The following is a 13,670-nucleotide window of genomic DNA, read 5'->3' as shown; positions in this document are numbered from 1 at the left end:
AAAAAAGCTCATTCGATTGGAAATTCAAAGGGCTAGTGCCCTTTTTAATAGTCGAAAGTGATTTGAGGGTAACGAACCCCCTTCTCACGCCCACCTTTTCCCCAAAAACATCCAATCAAAATTTTGAGATAGCCATTTTATTAAACGTAGTTTTAAGTTCTGGAAATTAGGTCTTTGAGGATGACAACTCCCCCACAGCCCTCAGGGCAAGGGTTGTAAGTTAATCCCTGAGGGCATATAAGGTTTTGTTTAGACAACGTTGTCGTAGAAACTTCAGAAAGGGCTCATTCGATTGGAAATGTAAATGGCTAGTTCCCTTTTTAATAGTCGAAAGTGATTCTAAGGCAACTGACACCCCTTCCAAGCCCACCATTTCCCCAAATACATCCACTCAAAATTTTGATATAGCTATTTTGCTCCACGTAGTTGAAAGTTCTGTAAATTTTATGTTTGAGCAGGACACTCCCCCCACAGTCTTCAGGGGCAAGGGTCATAAGTTATACCCTGGGGGCATATATGGTTTTGATGGAAGGAATGCTCGTATAAACTTCAGAGAGGGCTCATTTGATTGGAAATTGAAATTTCCAGTTCACTTTTTAAGCGTCAAATGATATTGGAGGCTAACCAGCTCCCCCCCCCCTCCCCAACCTTTTCCCCAAATGCATCCAATAAAATTTTAAGATAGCTATTTTGTTAAAAATAGTTCAAAGATCATATAACAAAAAGTCCGGTGTCGACAAAACCCACCAGGACCCGGGGGCAGACGTTGTAAGTTATGCCCTGGGGCCATATACGGGTCTTATGGAAGAGATGCTCGCATTAACTTCAAAGAGGGATCATTTGATTGGAAATTGAAAGTTCTAGTTCACTTTTTAAGAGTCAAAAGAGATTGGAGGGCACCTAGCCCCTCCCCCCTCCACGCCCTGTTTTCCTCAGACCCATCCGATAAGAACTTTGAGATAGCTTTTTTAAAAATAGTTCAATGACCATATAAGGAAAACTCAGGGGTCCACAAATCCCCCCAGGGCCCTTGGGCAGGTGTCGTAAGTGATGCCCTGGGGGAACATATGCTTACTATGGAAGGGATGCTCTTAAAAAATTCAGATATGGCTCATTTGATTGGGATTGGAAAGTTCTAGTTCAGTTTTTTAGAGTCAAAAGAGATTGGAGGGAAGCCCTCCCACGCCCCTTTTTCCCCAAATACATCCAACAAAAATTTTGAGATAGCCATTAAGTCTAAAATTTTTCAAAAGTCAGATAAAAAACTCAGGTGTCGTCACACCCCCCCACGGCCCGGGGGCAGGCGTTGTAAGTTATGCCCTGGGGCATATATTGTTCGTATGAAAGAGATGCTCGTATAAACTTTAGAGAGGGCTCATTTGATTGTATATTGAAAGTTCGAGCTCACTTTTTAATAGTCAAAAGAGATCCGAGGGCAGCTATCCCCCCCCATGCCTTCTACATCTTGTTAAAAATAGTTCAAAGGTCTGATAAGAAAAAATCAGGTGTCAATACAACCTCCCTGGGCCCAGGGGAAGGCGTTCTAAGTTATACCTGAAGAGCATGTATGGTTCTTATTAAAGGTATGCTCGTATAAACTTCATAGAGGGCTCATTTGATTGGAAATTGAAAGTTCTAGTTCACTGTTTAAGAGACAAGAGAGTTAAACTAGCCCTCCCCCCCTGCTCTTTTTATCCAAACCCGTCCGCTACAAATTTTGAGATAGCCAGTGCTTTGGAAATTGTTCAAAAGTTAGATAACAAAAACGCCCTCCAGAGCCCGGGGGATAGGCGTTGTAAGTGTTGTCCTGGGGGTGTAAATGGTTCTTATGAAAGGGATTCTCGTACAAGCTTCAGAGGGGGCTCAATTTATTGGAAATTGAAAGTTCTATTTCCATTTTTAAGAGTCAAAAGATATCTGAGGGAAACTAGCCCCCCCACACATCCTTTTTTCTCCAAGCCCATCCGATATATTTTTTATAATAGCCATTTCATTAAAAATAGTTCAAAGGTCAGATAAGAAAAATTCCTGTGTCGACGGAACCCGCCAGGGCCCGGAGGCAGGCGTTATGAGTGATGTTCTAGGGACATATATATTTCTTATGGAAGGGATGTTCGTATAAACTTCGGAGAGGGCTCATTTGATTTAAAATTAAAGTTCTTGTTCACTTTTTAAGAGTCAAAAGAGATCGGAGGGCAACTAGCCCCCCCTCCTCCTCCACACCCTAAATGCATCAAATAAAAATTTTAAGACAGACATTTTGTTAAAAATAGTTCGAAGTTCTGATCACAAAAAACTCTGGTATCGACACAACCCCCCAGGACCAGGGGGTAGGCGTGGTAAGTTATGCCCTGGGGGCACATATGGTTGCTATGGAAGGGGATGCTCCTATAAAATTCCTAGAGTGCTCATTTGATTGGAAATTGAAAGTTGTAATTCAATTTTTAAGAGTCAAAAGTGATTGGAGGGCAGCTAGCCTCCCCCCACACTCCAATTATTTTTTTTCCCAGAGGCACTTCATATAGAAGAGGTTGTCGTAAAAACTTCAAAGGGGCTTCGTTCGATTAGGAATCGAGAGTTCTAGTGCCCTTTTTAAGAGTCAAAAGTGATCAAAGGGCAACTGGCCCCCCCCAAGCCCTTTTTCTCCAAATACATCTGATAAAAAATTTGAGGTAGCGATTTTGTTAAAAATAGTTCTAAGATAATATAACAAAAGCACCTTTACGTATGGTCTTTTAAAAATAGTTCAAAGATCAGATAAGAAATCTCCTGTGTCAACTCAACCACCCCCACCCCCCCAGGGCCAGGGCCGGCGTTGTAAGTATTGCTCCGGGGGCATATATGGTTCTTATGGAAGGTATGCTCGTATAAACTTCAGAGACGGTTCATTTGAATGGAAATTAAAAGTTGTAATTCATTTTCTCAGAGTGAAAAGAGATCAGGGGGCAACTAGTCCCTCCCACCCTCCATGTCTTTGGGTGTATCGGATGGATAAACCCATCCGATAAAAATTTCAGGTGACCATTTTCTCAAAAATGGTTCAACCGTCAGATATTAAAACTCCAGGGTCGACACAATCCCCCAGGGCCCAGGGAGAGGCGTTGTAAGTTATACTCTGGGGATATATATGGTTCTTATAGAAGGGATACTCGTATAAACTTCAGAGAGGACTCATTTGATTGAAAATAGAAAGTTCTAGTTCACTTTTAAAGAGTCAAAAGAGACCAAAGCTTAATCTAGTCCCCCACGCCCTTTTTCCCCAAACCCATCCGATAAAATTTTTAGATAGCAATTTTGTTAAAAATAGTTTAAACATCAGATAATAAAAACTCCGAGGTTGACCCAAACCCATTTTTTCACTTTGATATTGTTACTTTGATATCAGTTTTGATAAATTGATGAATATTTGATTTTTTTTAAGTTTGATTATGAAATAAAGAATTTTTAAGAACTTTAAATTTTTTGCAATCAAAAACGAACAAAAATAAATTAAAAAAAACTTTCCGAAAAACAAGTTTTTCAAAGAAGAGTAAAGGCCATTTTGACTTAAGCTCAGCAGATACTAATAGCTTTTAAAATTCAAAGTCAAAACGACCAGAAATTAATATTAAAGAAAAAATTAAACCCAAAACGAACAGAAATTAAATAAACAATCATAGCAAAAACACACAACAAGTAATAATATAAATGAATAAATAGATCTTAAAGCGAGTAATTCTTAGATTGAATATGAAAATCAAGCTTAAAACGAAAAAACATTTTCCTATTGAAGTATAAATGAAACTTAAAACGAACAGAAATTAAAAAAACAATCAATGCAAAAATGTAAAATAGCCTAGATATTAATGTAAATTAATAAATAAATCTTAAAACGAGTGAAACTTAAATTGAATATGCAAATCAAGCTTGAAACGAAAAAAAATCACCACAAACAAAAGTTTGGGCATGACCTCCTTCTCTCATTGTAAAAGTCTAAAACCTACTGCGTCATTGGCGCTTTACTGAAAACAAATTTTATGACAAATGTTTTCTTTTGTACTTAATATTGAAAATAAACATAAAAATTATAGTAACATTTTGAACTGATGAGCTTTCAGCAATTGATATCATTATACATCAAACATTCATTTTAATTTATTAGCTCTTTTTAAAGTTGTTAAAGACGAATATAGTATCCCTACAGACAAGTGTTTGGATACTGCCTCGTTTCCTAGCTGTAAATAAAATCCAAAACCCTACTGCTTCATTGGCGCTTAACAGAAAACGGATTATATTAGAAATATTTTCTTTTCCAGTTCTTACAGCATTGAAAATAAAAATACAATTACAGTAAAATAAATTCTTGAACTGATGGATCTTTCATTAATTAATATCATTATACATCAAATATTCAATTTGATGTTGTTTATACTTTCCAAGACGGTTCAAGACGCATATAGTTTTCTGTAAAGCGCCAATGACGCAATAGGTGAATCTAAGATTTTAATAAACTGAAGAAGTCTATCACATGCATGTTCTGTTCAATTTTTTGCACTAAATACAAACTGATACTGGTGGGAAAATTCTTTACTTCTAGGAAGCTTACCAGACGCTGAAGCTTCGGCTTTTGATATAACTTAGAGAACACAGACAGAAGAGAGATCCTGTAGTTTTCATGTTTCTTACGACAACCTCTTTTAAAGAGAGCTATCACTTGCGCTAACTTGAGACACTGGGAGAATACTCCTAGCAGAAATGACTAGTTAATCAAGTGGCAAAGTAGGGTGATAATCGAAAAAAAATAATGTGTCTAATTACTGTAGGTTCATTTTAGGCCTTTGGCTCATGCTACTACTTCACCAAGAATAGAGTCCAGTTACTACCGAAATTTTTAGAGAGATTTGAGACAAGATATATTTATTCCCCCTCCTTCCACTATCCCAAGTTAAAATTAAAGGTCTAAATGATTCCCCATCCCCCCCCCCCAAAAAAAATCAACTCCATGAAAGTTTCAACTCGACCTCCCAAGCCTTTCTCAAGATTAATTAAAAAAAAAACGAAAAAGAAGTTTTCTAAGGAAAAGTAAGGCCATATTAAGCGTATGATCAGAAGAAATTGAAACATACAATAACTCAAACTCAAAACGACCAGACATTACTATTAAAGAATAAATGAAACCCAAAACGAACAGAAATTAAATAAACAATCATAGTAAAAAACATACAGCAGGTACTAATATAAACGAATAAATAAATCTTAAAACAAGTAAGGCTTAAGTTTATATGCAAATCAAGCTTAAAACGAACAAAAACATTTTGCTATTGAAGCATAAATGAAACTCAAAACAAACAAAAATTAAATAAAAAATCATAGCAAACAAACACTCAATAGGTACTAAAGTAAATGAGTAGATAGATCTTAAAATGAGTGAAACTTAAATTGAATATACAAATCAAGCTTGAAACGAACAAAAATCTCTACAAACAAGAGTTGGGGTTTTGCCTCCATCTCACACTGTAAAAGTCTAAAACCTACTGCTTCATTGGCACTTTACTGAAAACTATATGTTTTTTTTCACAATCTTGGAAAGTACAAATAAAATCAAACTAAATGTTTGATATATTATGCTATTAATTGTTGAAAGATCGTCAGTTTAAGAATTTATTTCACTCTAATTTTATTTTCATTTTCAATGCTGCAATAACTGGGAAAGAAAATATTTGTAATATAATTAGTTTTCAGGGAAGGGGGCAGTATCTAAACTCTTGTTTGAAGTGAATCTATATTTGTCTTGAACAGTCTTAGAAAGAGCTAATAAAATTAAATTGAATATTTGATTATAATGACATTAATTGCTGAAACCTCGTTTGTTAAAATTTTAATTTCACTGTAATTTTCATTTTTATTTTCAATGTTGGAATAAGTTCAAAATAAAATATTTATACTATAATTAGTTTTCACTAAAGTGCCAATGACGCAGTAGGGTTTAGACTTTTACAGTGATAGAAGGAGGCAAAACCCAAACTCTTGTTTTAAGAGATTTTTGTTCGTTTCAAGCTTGATTTGCAAGTTCAATTTAAGTGTCACTCTTTTTAAAATTTATTTACTCATTTATATTAGTACCTATGTTGGTTCGCTATGATTGCTTATTTAATTTCGGTTCGTTTTGGGTTTCTTATATACCTCAATAGCAACATATTTTTGTTCGTTTTAAGCTTGATTTGCGTATTCAACTTAAGCTTTACTCATTTTGAGATTTATATATTCATTTATATTAGAACATGCTGCATGTTTTTTTGCTATGATTGTTTGTTTAATTTCTGTTTGTTTTGGATTCCATTTATTCTTAAGTAATAATTTCAGGTCATTTTGAGTTTGAGTTATTGTAGGTTTCTATTTCTTCTGATCTTAAGTTTAATATGGTCTTTACTTTTCTTTAGAAAATTCTTTTTCGGAAAGTTTTTTAATAAGGTTTTCAGCACCCATGGGGAGTGGGTCAGCTCCCACGATGTTTGAATAAAATATCGTTAATAAGTTTTTTTGTGTGTGTGGGGGGGGGGGTCAGGTCATAGAGGCAGGGCTAGAGGTTAGTTCCCATGATTTATCATTGATAATTTTTGGGGAGAGGGAGAGATAATGGGCCATGGAGGACCAAGGGACAGCTCCCTTAAGTTTAATAATACATTATTAATAATAAGTTTTTTTAGGGGGGGGGGGTTTCGGGCTATGAAGAGAAAGCCAGGCATCAGCTCGCTTAGGCTTTGTAATAAAATACCGTTCATAAGTTTTTTGAATGGGGGTTGAGGTTTGGTTTATCCGAACTGTTTTCAAAACCTTCCCATAAGAACCGTATATGCCCCCCGGACATAACATACCACACTTGCCCCAGGGCTCTGGGGGGTTGTGGTGACCCTGGAGTTTTTGTTATCCTATCTTTTAACTTATTTTAGCAAAATGGCTATCTCAAAAATTCGATCCGATGGATTTGGGGTAAAGAAGGCACGAGGGCTGTTTGCGTGCCGGTCCCTTTTGACTCTCAAAAAAGGAACTAGAACTTTCAATTTCCAATACAATAAGCCTCAAACAAAGTTATATGATCATTACTTCCATAAAAACATTATATGCCCACGGGGCATAATTTACAACCCTTCTCCGGGCTCTGGGGGGGGGGTATGTTAACCCCTAAGTTTTTGTTATCTGATTGTTGGACTATTTAAAAAAAATGTCTATATCAAAATTTTGATTGAATAAGTTAGAGGAATAGAGGATGCGTGTGTGAGGGGAGGGGGATAGATACCCTCTATTCACTTTTGACTCTTAAAAAGGTAACTAGAACTTTCAGTTTCCAATAAAATGAGCCACTTCTGAAATTTATACGATCACCCCTTATATGAGAACCTTATATCCTCCCGGTTCATAACTTACAACACTTGCCCACTGGCTCTGGGGGGTTGTTTCAAACCTGGAATTTTTGATATTTTTTCTTTAAACTATTTTGAATAAAATGGCTCTCCCAAAATTGGGGGAGGGGGCTAGTTGCCCTTCGATCATTTTCGACTCTTGAAAAAGGCACTAGAACTTCCAATTTACAATCGAATGAGCCCCCACAGAAGTTTGTGCTACCATACCTTCAATAAAACCTTATATAGCCCGGGGCATAACTTACAACACTTGCCCCCAAATTCTGATGGGCCGTGTTATCCCTGAAGTCTTTGTTATATGATCTTTGGTCTATTTTGAACAAAATGGCTTTATAAAAATACGATCGGATGCATTTGGGGAAAAGAGGGTTGGCGGGGGAATAGTTGCCACTAGATCACTTTTGACTCTTAAAAAGGAAATTGGAACTTTCAATATCTAATCATTTGAGTACCCTCCGAAGTTTATGCAACCACTTCTTCAATAACAACTTTATATGCCCTCTGACCATAAGTTACAACACTTCCCCCAGCCTCTGGAGGGGAGGGTATGTTGAGGCGGATTTTTCTTTATCTATTTGTTGGACTGTTTAAAATAATGACTATTTAAAATTTTGATTGAATGCGTTTGGGGAATAGAGGGTGTGTGTGACGGGGGAGGGAAGATATATGCCCTCCGTTCACTTTTGACTCTAAAAATGAAACTAGAACTTTTAATTTCCAATAAAATGAGCCCCTTCTGAAGTTTATACAATTACCCCTTACATGAGAACCTTATATCCCCCCGGTTCATAACTTACAAAACTTACCCACTGGCTCTGGGGGGTTGTGTCAAGACCAAAGTTTTTGATAATTTATCTTTAAACTATTTTGAACAAAATGGTTCTCTCAAAGTTGGTGGGGGGGGGGGTCTCCGAAGTTTATACTACTATCCCTTCCATAAAAACCTTATATGCTCGGGGGCATAACTTTTAACACTTGCCCACAGTTCTCGTGGGCTGTGTCATCCCTGGAGTATTTGTTATATGATCTTTGGTCTATTTTGAACAAAATATCTGTGTAAAAATATGATGGGACGCATTTGGGGAAAAGAGGGTGGGCGGGGGGGATAGTTGCCATCAGGTCACTTTTGACTCTTAAAAGGGAATTAGAACTTTCAATTTGTAATTATGTGAGTCTCCTTCGAGGTTAACACAGCCACTTCTTCTATAAAAACTATATACCCCTAGATCATAAGTTATAAGTCTTCCCTGGGCTCTGGAGGGTACGTTGACCCCAAGGTTTTTTTATCTGATCGTTGGACTATTTCAAATAAACTGGCGATCTTAAAATTTTGATCGGATGCATTTGGGGAAAGGAGGGTGTGTGTCTGGAGGTGGGGGGGGGGGGTATATGCTCTCTCCAATCCTTTTTGACTCATAAAAAAGGTAACTAGAACTTTCTATATCCAATCAGAGCGATTTCTGAAGTTTATACGACCTCCCCTTACATAAAAACTTTATATACCCCTGGAACATTACTTAAAACACTTGCCTCCAGGCTCTGTCTACCCTGGAGACTTTTGTCTACCCTGGATTTTTGTCTACCCTGGAGTTTTCATTATCTGATGTTTGAACTATTTTTAACAAAATGGCTATCTCAAAATGTTTATCGGATGGGTTTGAGGAAAAAAGAGCGTGGGGGGGCTAGTTGCTCTTCGAAATGCCTCCAGGGTATAACTTACAACGCCTACCCCCGGCCCTGGGGGGATGTGTCGACCCCGGAGTTTTTGTTGTATGATCTTTGAACTATTTTTAAGAAAATGGCTATTTCAAAAATTTATCAGATGTATTTAGGGTAAATAGGTCGGGGGAGGGGGCTTGTTGCCCTCCCATCACTCTTGACTCTTAAAAAGGGCACTAAAACTTCTGATTTTCAATCGAATGAGCCCCTTCTGAAATTTATACGACAAACTCTTCCAAATGAAGTGCCTCTGGAAAAAAAAAACATTTGAACAAGGCACGGAAGAAAGGCACGAAGGTCTAATCAGAGGCATAGTAAAGGCCATACGGCTCCAATGTTTTATTGTTATTTTTTTCCCAGAGGCACTACATATGGAAGAGGTCGTTGTATAAATTTCAAAGGGGGCTCATTCGATTGGAAATTGAGAGTTCTAGTGCCCTTTTAAGATTCAAAAGTGATTCGGAGGGCAACTAGCCCCTCCGCTCTTTTTTCCAGAGGCATGCGTCACAAATCTTGAGATAGCAATTTTGTTAAAAACAGTTCAATGATTCCATAACAAAAACTCCGGTGACGACATAACCCCCAAGGGCCCGAGAGCAAGCGTTGTAAGTTATACCCTGGGGGCATATATAGGTCTTATGGAAGGAATGCTCGTGTAAACTTCAGAGAGGGCTCATTTGATTGAAAATTGAAAGTTCTAGTTCACTTTAAGGGTCAAAAGAAATCGGAGGGTAACAAGCCCCTCTCTTCCCATCTTTTTTTTCCAAATACATATGATAAAAATTTCGAGATAGCCATTTTTTTAAAAATAGTTCAAAGATCAGATAACAAAAACTCCGGTGTCGACACAACCCCCCAGGGCCGGTGGGAAGGCGTTGTAAGTTATGACCTAGGGGTATAAATGGTTCTTATGGAAAGGACGCTCATAGAAACTTCAAAGAGGGCTAATTTGATTGGAAATTGAAAAATCGAGTTCACTTTTTAAGAGACAAAAGAGATCCGAGGGCAACTAGCCCCATCCCCACGCCTTCTTTTTCCAAACCTATCTGATGAAAATTTTGAGATAAACATTTTGTTAAAAATAGTTCAAAGATCGGATAGGAAAAACTCCGGTGTCAATACAAACCCCCAGGGCCCAGGGGAAGATGTTCTAAGTTATGCCGTGACAGCATGTATGGTTCTTATGAAAGGGATGCTAATATAAACTTCATAGAAAGATCATTTGATTGGAAATTGAAAGTTCTAGTTCCCCTTTTAAGAGTGAAGGGATTGAAGGGCAACTAGCACCCCCGTCACGCCCTTTTCCCCAAACCTATACGCTCCAAATTTTGAGGTAGCCATTTTTTTTTAAATTATTCAAAAATTAGATAACAAAAACTCCGGTGTCAACAGAACCTTCCAGGGCCCGGGGGTAGGCGTGTGATGTCCTGGGGGTGTATATGGTTCTTATGCTCATTTGATTGGAAACTGAAAGTTCTAGCTTACTCTTTAAGAGTCAAAAGATATCCGAGGGCAGCTAGCCCCCCTCCCCCACCCACACACACCCTTTTTTCCCCAAACTCATCCGATGAAAATTTTGAGATAGCCATTTCGTTAAAAATAGTTTCGGCAACTTATTTGGAAATTTCCGTGATTTTGTGGAAGAAGGTGTGGAACCTGTCCTTTGGTCGTAATCCACCTGTTCGGAGATTTCGATATCAGTCGTACAGAGGGAGTGTAAAGCCTGTCCCATAGAGGTAGCTTTCCAGTTTAGAGGTTGCAAATTAGATAGTTTTAGTGTAAATCTGCTGGTTAATGCCGAAGAATAAATTATAAAGTCCAGATATTAACTCAGCTTTTGGGGCTGCAATATCCGCTATGTATGTTTTCTTTTTCGTTTTACTCTTTTGTTTTCGTTGTATTTTGTTGCATTAGAGATAGATTGCATGGTGTTAAATAACTGAATTGAATTGAGTTTGTGAAACAAGAGTAGAGTGCTAACTTATACTTCTATGGAACTATGTTCCTTCCTGTACTATTTGGGGCCTTTACGTTCCTTGGCACCTTTCCAAGGCAGATTACCAGACTGGTTATTGCTATTGATATCAATTGCACATGGAATTATCACATGCACATTGCAAAAAAAGTTGGCAAGGTAACAACCATACGCGTGGACATTTTATCGTTGCGATCATAGCTCTAAAAAAAAGGGTTTAGCATTTGCAAATTTGATCCTATTAAGGTGGAAAAAAAGGGTTTAGAATTTGTGAATACTTCAATGAATTCTGTATAATGCACGATTAAAGTTTGAACAGGGTTATCAGTTTAAAATATTGTAACGAGAGCTTGCTAATTCAGGCAATTTGTTATAAATTTGTAACAATATAAATCTATGAAAATTGTTAATGATGATAGAATGACATTGTGAGTTGACCTAGCTCTACCTCTCCGATGTATTTCTGTATAATACACAAGTGGTTTCAAACTTGTTTGTCTTCTTTTTAAGGAGGAAAATTCCTACAATTACTCTCCTCCTCCAAAGAGAGCTAAGGCTAATGGTATTAGTCCAATGCAACAAGTGGAGATAACTGGCACTGCTCTGTAGAAATAGTTATTTCCTTCAAAAAATATCCTTTTTTCCCATTACCAAAAATCTTTTAAAATCTTTTCCGATGTAACTAAAAGGCATCTGTCTTTGTAATTAGAGAAATGCTCCCTTTTGGAAAAACGGGCATCGCAAGCTTGTGTTATCTTAGAGATTAATGCGTAACTCGAGACATCTTGGCAAAGTTTTTAATAGAGGCTGTTTCCAAAGATTTAGGATTCATTAACTTTAGTGTTGCCAGTCAAAAGCTGTGAGCTTGAGAAAATTGCCTGATTATCGAAAAATGGAGAAACGACCTCCAAAAGTCACCAGGAATGGAATTGTCTTGAGGGGGATTTTCCATGGAAGAGGGGAAGGGTATTTTTACGTGAAAACAACTTCAACCGTGGCCAACTCCCCGCGATCAGAAGCTAAATTATTAAAAAGTTTCTTCTACTGAAAGTAAGGAGCAATATCAAAATTTAAACGGACAGAAATAGAGGCAGTTTCCATAGAATTAGGATTCATTAAATTTATCGTTGCCAGTCAAAAGCTATGAGCTTGAGAAAATTGCCTGATTATTGAAAAATGGAGAAACACCCTCCAAAAGTCGACGGGAATGGGATTGTCTTGAGGGGGGAATTTTCCATGGAATTGGGGAAGGGTATCTTTACCTGAAAACAACTTCAACCGTGGTCCGCTCCCCGCGATCAGAAATAAAATTATAAAAAATTTTATTCAACAGATTTCTTGTTAAAATTTTTTATAATGAATCCTAAATCTATGGAAACAGCCTCTATTTCTGCCCGTTTAAGTTTTGATGCTGCTCCTTACTTTCAGTTGAAGAAATTTTTTATAATTTAATTTCTGATCGCGGGGAGCGGGCCACGGTTGAAGTTGTTTTCACGTAAAAATACCCTTCCCCTCTTCCATGGAAAATCCCCCCCTCAAGACAATTCCATTCACGTCGACTTTTGGAGGGTGTTTCTCCATTTTTCAATAATCAGGCAATTTTCTCAAGCTCATAGCTGTTGAATGGCAACACTAAAGTTAATGAATCCTAAATCTTTGGAAATAGTCTATATTTCTACCCGTTTAAGTTTTGATGTTGCTCCTTACTTTCCGTTTAAGAAACTTTTTTATAATTTAATTTCTGATCCTGGGGGGCGGGCCACGGTTGAAGTTGTTTTCACGTAAAAATACCCTTCCACTCTTCCATGGAAATCTCCCCCTCAAGACAATTCTTAATTTCTAATCGCGCTTTTCAGACATTTCTTGTTACAACTTTATTTTCAACTAATTCATCCAGGTTTTCGAAAGCAATTCATGCCTATTGATGCAAAGAAAAACAAAATCCTTTACTGAATCGTGAAGCTCAACTGGTATCTCCCCGTCAATTTAAAAAAACATCCAACCGGCCCATTCTCCTCAACACTGTCAATGTTGGGGAAATGGGGAGCTTGAGGGCCATTGAGCCATTTATAGTCATCGCAAGGTAGCGCATAATCCCTCCAAAAATTGACACCCCGCTCCCATTCCCTCCAAAAATATTTTATTCAGAGATTTCTTGTTAAAATTTTTTATAATGAATCCTAAATATTTGGAAACAGCGTCTCTTTTTGCCCGTTTAAGTTTTAAAGCTGCTCCTTACTTTAGTTGAAGAAACATTTTTATAATTTAATTTCCGCACACGGGGGCGGGCCAGAATTGAAGTTTTTTTCATATAAAAGTATCTTTCCCCTTCTCCATGAAAAAGTCCCCCCTCAAGACAATTCCGGTCCGGATGTCTTTTGGAGGGTGTGTCTCCATAGTACGAAATACAGGCAATTATCTCAAGCTCTTTGCTGGGGATTGGTAACACTAAGGTTAACGAATCCAATATCTTTGGAAAAGGCCTCTATTTCTGTCCAGTTAAGTTTTGATGCTGCTCCTTACTTTCAGTTGAAGAAAATTTTTATAATTTAATTTCTGATCTCGGGGAGCGGGCC

This window comes from Artemia sp. Qi Xiang Cuo, chromosome 14 (assembly GCF_049724085.1).
Source record: "Artemia sp. Qi Xiang Cuo chromosome 14, ASM4972408v1, whole genome shotgun sequence".
NCBI classification, from domain to species: Eukaryota; Metazoa; Arthropoda; class Branchiopoda; order Anostraca; family Artemiidae; genus Artemia; species Artemia sp. Qi Xiang Cuo.
Note: the sequence above shows the minus strand (reverse complement) of the source record.